Below are 6505 nucleotides of genomic sequence, written 5' to 3'. Positions count from 1 at the left end.
TCACCTAATGCACAATAAAAAAATTTTAAAAAAAGAACACTATAAAGTTGCATTCAGTAAGTAGGAAATAACACAGTTAAAACTGTATCTAGGAGATGATAAAGAAATATAGCTTGCGGCAATCAGAAAAAAAAAAAAGATTCTTATCACACTTCAGTTACCTGGAAAATCCATTTCTGTCCAACAGCTTACCCCAGCTGTGCAGTCTAAAATAGATCCAGTGGTCTCTTGCACACTTGATGTGTTGTTTGCAACTTTTTCATGAATTTCTTAATGAGTTCTGCCCATCATAAACGCCATGAGACTAGAGGCCATATCGTCTGACTTGTTTAATGTCCCTGAAGTAGCTGGTATAGCACTTTATAAATGCTTGTTATCTCCATGGGGTAAGAGAGCCCCAAGTAGAGTAGCCAGGATGGTGATAAGGAGAGTAGGCTGGAGGTCCAGCCTCCTGGCACTTCATCTGAGAACACCTAGATGCTGCAACAGGCCCAAGAAGCTCATTTATTAGTCTGATAGGTCAAAGGAGCTCCTGGAGCAACAGCCTCCAGGAGAGTAAGGAGAAAGGGCCAGTGGTCAGGACTGTGAAAAAGGCTTGGATGCTGAGACATAGGGCTGTGCATTTATCAGAATTCTTTGGGTTACAAGGGACAGAAACCCAATGCAAAAAGGGAATGTAAGAGCCCATGTGGCTGCAAAGGATCCTGAGTGATTCACAGAATGGAGGGAAGAGCTGTAGGAACTCAAGGACAGGGACTGGGATTGGAATTCCACCAGGATTCACTTCCTCTTCTCCCATCTCTCGATGCTGTTCATCTCTGCTGCTTATATTCCCATTCTTGCCTAGAGCAAGGAGGTCTTTTCTTCATGGTAGGGAACATGGCCACCGGCAGCCCCAGTTTAGCACGTCTCAACAGAAAGAGCAATTGTCTGTCTTCCAGGCCGAGTGAGCCATATGCCCACCCACATAGCCAGAGGTGCAGGACATATATGATAAGAAGGGGATGGTAAGTTTGCTGGGAAAGGAAAGGCAAGAGACTGTGGGCAGCTAAGTGAGTTCAAGGATTATGTTATTCATCTTCATATCTTCGGTGTAGAGCCGAGTGCCCGACCAGACCACATGGCGATAAGGACAGGGACCATGTCTATATTATCCCCTGTATGTCCTCAGTGTTTAGCAGCATGCCTGGCATCTATGAGATTCTCAATACATATTTGTTGAATGAATGAGTGAATCATACCCAGTTGGTATTCAATGTACAGTTCCCTGCCCAGCTTCATTCATTTATTCATTCACTGAGCAAGTACATATTGAGTCACATCTTGATGCACAGCACTGTGTTGGGCATGGTATAAGAATGCCAGCAAAAATACAAGGGGTTGTCTTTGTCCTTGGTGAGGACAATACAAAAGGAGGACACTACCAAGATCCTAGTGAGGTGGGCCCCCTGTGAGGTGGGCACTTTTCCTCTCTGCACTGACACCTGATGCCCCTGGGCATGTGGGGAGGGGCTTGGAGAGTGGGTAAGGCTTGGGGAGGTCTTTTTAGGATGGGGAAATCCGAACTATGTACTTCGTGTGCCCTCTGCCCGCCTCATGTGCTGGGTGAGATCACATATGCAAAGAACACAGATCAGTTGTTAAAACCGTCATTCTCTTCCCTCTCCCCTTCCTTAGCATTTCCAGCTCAGCCAAGGCTGACTTTGCTCTCTCCCTCCATTGGGCCCTGGAGAAATAGCCTCCTTTCTATGAGGGCCAAGGCCTGCCCCTTGACTTTGGGTGGAAACTGCTCCCCTGAGAGCCTCCCCACCCCCTCCGCCCCTGGCCCCAAGCTCAGCAGAGTCCCTGGGATCCACCTAGGAGAATTCCCCTCAGCCTCTCCTCTGCTTTGTACCTCTCCTGCAGGCCTTCTTTGCCCCCAAATTCCTCATCCTCTCCTCATTTGCTGCCAAGGCAGCTCTGTGGCCTGCATTCTTCACTCTCCCTCCTCCAGATCCTCCAGTGCCTTCAGATCTCTGTGCAGACAGAGTCTCCCTGTCCCCAGAGGGCACAGGGCTCCCTCCTACGCCCTTAGACACCTAAGATTTTAAGGGCTTGTTTGCGCTCACCTCCTGCTGTGTCCAAACACACTGTTCTTCTCTAGCTAGATTATAAATCCTGCGAGGGCAGGAATGGTGCTGTGTGTTTCCTTGTGGCCCCAGGTTCTGGACCATGCCCTGCACACAGCAGGAGCTCCAGGAAGAAATGTGTATTTGAATGAAGAATCTATGACATCAGAGGGAGGAGGGGCCTTGCAACCATGCCTCATGTGACATAGGAGGAAATCCTCTGCTCTCTGGGCCTCGGTTTCCTCATCTGTCAAGTGAGGGGCGGTTGGCCTGATCCTAGGATTGTCCTCTCCTAATTAACATGGACCTATTTAGGACCCTTCGTTTGCCATTTGTCACAGATATTACGGCCCAATTGGAACTGATTCAGTCCGTGTGGGGGTTTTCTGGTTGGGGAGGAGGGGAAGGTATGTTCCCCTTGGGCTGTTGGAGGCTCCCACGACGTTTTAAGCTGCATTGTTTAGTCCTCCCTGAGAAGCATCTATAAAGGCAAGCAGTATTTTCTTCCTTTTCCCATCCCAGGCCCTTTCCCTACCCCCTGCCAAGGGCCGCTTTCTGTTACTACTGACTGTCCTTCAGCAGTGGAGTTTCTGGGAGTCAAATACGCAGTCCTTAAAGGAAATTTGGGCAAGTCTGGGTCAAATCCTGGAGTGGTTGGAAGGAAAGGAGCAGGTTGAGGGAAGGGCACCCAGAGACCGGTGGGGAAGCAGGATTAGCTGTGGCAGTTGCCCTAGTGGTCCTTCAGGAAGCTCACCTGTGTCTTGCCCAGAGAGGACCCCTGTCCCTGTGCTGCCAGAGGGTAGAGGGACCAGCGTTCTTACCCCACCCACTCTCCCACCAGTGGTGTTTTGAGCACTTGGTGAAGGAAGCTGTGGGCACCATGTTTTAGAAAATTTAATCTGGCAGCTGGGACAAGGAGCAGAAAGATGGGCTGGTTGGTTGTGATTGTCATGTACTCATGGATTCATTCATTTGTTCATTTAGTATTGATTAAGCAGTACTGTGTGTCAGGCAGAGTTACAGCTACTGGGGATATAGTGGTGGACAAGACTGAGAGTCCTCAAGGAGTTTATGAACTAGAGAAGAGACATGGAAAATAAACAAGAACATGTCAAATAACAGCTTCTGGTTCTTGAAATGGCAGAGTAGCTTGAATCAAACTAATTTTCTGGCCAAGAATGCTTATAGACGCAGGATAAAATATAAAATACAGTGGTTTGAAGGCACTAGAGATCAATCAAAAGCAGACAGATGGTCCAGGAACTACTACCTTCTTTGCCATGAGATTAGAAGAGATGGATGGTGCCTGGCTACCATTGCTGGATGTTTTGATCGAGGACCCAATAGTTGGATCTTGATCAAAAGGAGGAAAAAATGTGGAGCAAAACTTCAAATTCTTATTGGAAACTACTCTTACTGTATACATTGAGACTGAAGGAAACCCTAAATCTGTTGCCTGGAAACAGCGTTTAAGCCTTGAGCTGAAATTATCCCATGAAGTCATCTTTAAACTAAACAACTAGTTCATTTAATAAAGAATGTTCACTTTGAGCATTGTGCTCTTTTAAAGAATTATCTATATGAGATTAAATGGAAAACAGTAACTCTAACACAGAGGTGACAACTAAGGGACAGAAATAGAATGGTGACACAGTATGAAGTATGTAACCATTGTCAATGAACTATACATGTAAAAATTGTTGAATGGGTGTATGTTTTGTTGTGTATATTCTCACCAAAAAGAAAAAAATAAGAAAAAAGCAGACAGATGCTGGGGAGGAGACAGTCCTTGAAAGAGGGGAGGCAAACTAGGTGAACACATTTAACTGGCTTTTCCCCCAGAGAGCACTGCCCAGTTTGAGGAGCTCAAACAGAAAGTGGCAGTTTTACTGGTCTGAAGAAACAGAAGTCAGAGTTTGGGGTTACCAGAAGGGTTAGAATTTGAGAGAGAAAATTCTAGAAAGGAAAGAACCAAAGTGATATCCTCTTACAAATTCTCCTTTAGACCTTGGCAACTCCATGCATGCAGAATGAGAATCCAAGGAACCCAGCAAGAAACAGTAGTTGAGAAATTTCAGTTGCTGCCTGGTGCTGAGGAAAGTTTGAAATTCGAGTTCTACCAAGTTAGAGGGGCTTGGTAATTGCTTCAGGTTTTCCTTTGAAACCCTAGAAGACCCTCACCGTATGACTAAATCCAAGGCTAAGGACCACACCCTAGGACTAAGGGCAAAACTAAAACAACCCCAACCTAACAGAGCCTAAAACCAATCCTCCACAGGATCAAGATGATCTACCAGTAATTTAACTGCCTGTCAGAACAAAACTCAACATTCTTTATAGGAAGATTAGAAAAAAATCCAGATTCCCTATGTCATTCACAATGTCCAGTATACAATTAAAAAAACAAACAAACAAAAAAAAAACCCAGGTTCTATATAACATCATCCACAATGTTCAGTATACAATAAAAATTACTGATCAAGCAAGCAGCAGAAAAAAGCTACCTATAGTCAAGAGAAAAAATAGACAATAGACACAGACTTAGAGATGACCTGGATGTTGAAAAAAAATATCAGGTAATAATAAGTTCTGTAAAGAGAATTAAAATAAAGTGATTTGATAGAGAGTAACTATATGGTTACTTTAGGTTAGGAGGTTAGGTAGAGCCTCTATAGAGGGATGACATTTATTTTGAAACATGAAATGACAGGCACAGGAAATAGTGCAGAGACCCTGAGGCAGGAAAGAGCCAAGCCTGTTCAAAGAAGAACAAAGAGGTCAATGTGACTTGACCAAGGGGCAGTAGTATGATGTAAGGTCAAGTAGGCAAGACCAGATCATATAAAACCTTGTATCCCATAGTAGGGAGTTTGAATTTTATTCTAAAGTATGATGAATCATCCCTGAAGGATCTTAAGCAGGGGAGAGATTGATCTGACTTATGTATGTGTACGTTCACTATGAGTGAGGCTGACTGTCATCTCAAATATTTAAGAACCAGTTGCATTTCATTTTTTAAACCACCTATATATGTTTTGCTTTTTCTACTGAGTTATTATTTTACTTATAATTTATTATTTTTTGGGGGTAGATGCTCTTTATGTTATGGAATTACCTGTTTCTAATAAGTTGCCTATATTTGTCATTTGAATTTTTACTTTGTTTATGGGATTTTTTTGTCATGAAAAATGTTAATCCCTATGTCATTGAATTCATCACTTTTTTATTGTGACCTTCAACACTCCAATATTATTAAAAAGCAAAATTTCCAACGATTTTCTCTAGAAATGATTTACATCTGTGAAAGATAGTATTCTGACTGCCCATGGAGAATGGGCTATAGAGAGATGATAAGGCCAGCACGGTGGAACAGAAAGCTTGGATTTTGGACTAGGGAGACCGGGGTCAAGTTTCAGCTCTATCCCTTACCAGCCTTATGACTCTGGTCAGATTGCTTCACTGCCCTGAGTCAATTTCTTTACCTTTAACATGGAATAAGAAGAAGAAACATTTATAGCACTCTTCCTATGTGTAGACCCTGTTTCAAACACTTTGCATATATTGTCTCATTTAATCTTTACAGCAGTCTTATGATGAGAAAACTGAGACAGAGGTTAAGCAGCTTGTCACACATTAAGTGACAGAGCTGAGATTTAAACTCTAATGGTCAGATGCATGCTTTTAAGGCATGAAAATTATCCTAAGGAGCCAGTGGCTAATGGATATAGAAGTGCTTTGGAATGTGCTGTAAGCGTGTGTGGACTTAGCAGCCGGGGAACAAAAGGAAGGTGCTGAAACGTGGATGTTAAAAGCATAGACTTTGAAAGGAGTTAGAGGAACCTGGGCCCTTTGCTTACTGGCTTTGTAATCACGAGCAGATCACTCCATGTCTCTAAGCCTGTTTTTCTTTTTTTTTTTTTAACAGCTTGACTGAGATATAGTTCACATATCATAAAATTCATCCATATAAAGTATACGATTGAGTGGTTTTGAGTATATTCAGCATGCAGTCATCATGACAACCTAATTTTAGAACATTCCATCACCTCCACAAGTAACCCCAGACCTTTAGCAATCACACCTTGTTCCTGCCACCCCACCCCAGCCTGCTAAAGAGCTAAAATGCTCAGTCCAAAAAATGAGTGAAATGGTATGAATGGTTGGGTATAGGGGGTGAATGGTTTGAGAAGATCCTAGAGGGAGAAAGGGATGGAGCTTGGGAAGCTGAGAGGCAAGAGGGGAGAGTGAGACACAATGACTCAGGCCAAGAAGAAGTTTGGCGGAAGAGAACCCAGAGATTGTGATTGAGGTCGTGATATGTGTGATGTAAGCACCTCCACTGCTCCTCATAAAATCTTCAGGAAAGGATATAGTACTCAACTTGTCAAATGGAGTTG

The sequence above is a fragment of the Trichechus manatus genome, unplaced genomic scaffold (genome assembly GCF_000243295.1).
Source record: "Trichechus manatus latirostris isolate Lorelei unplaced genomic scaffold, TriManLat1.0 scaffold00028, whole genome shotgun sequence".
NCBI lineage: Eukaryota > Metazoa > Chordata > Mammalia > Sirenia > Trichechidae > Trichechus > Trichechus manatus.
The sequence above is the reverse complement of the archived record's forward strand: the minus strand, read 5'-3'. Positions refer to the sequence as shown.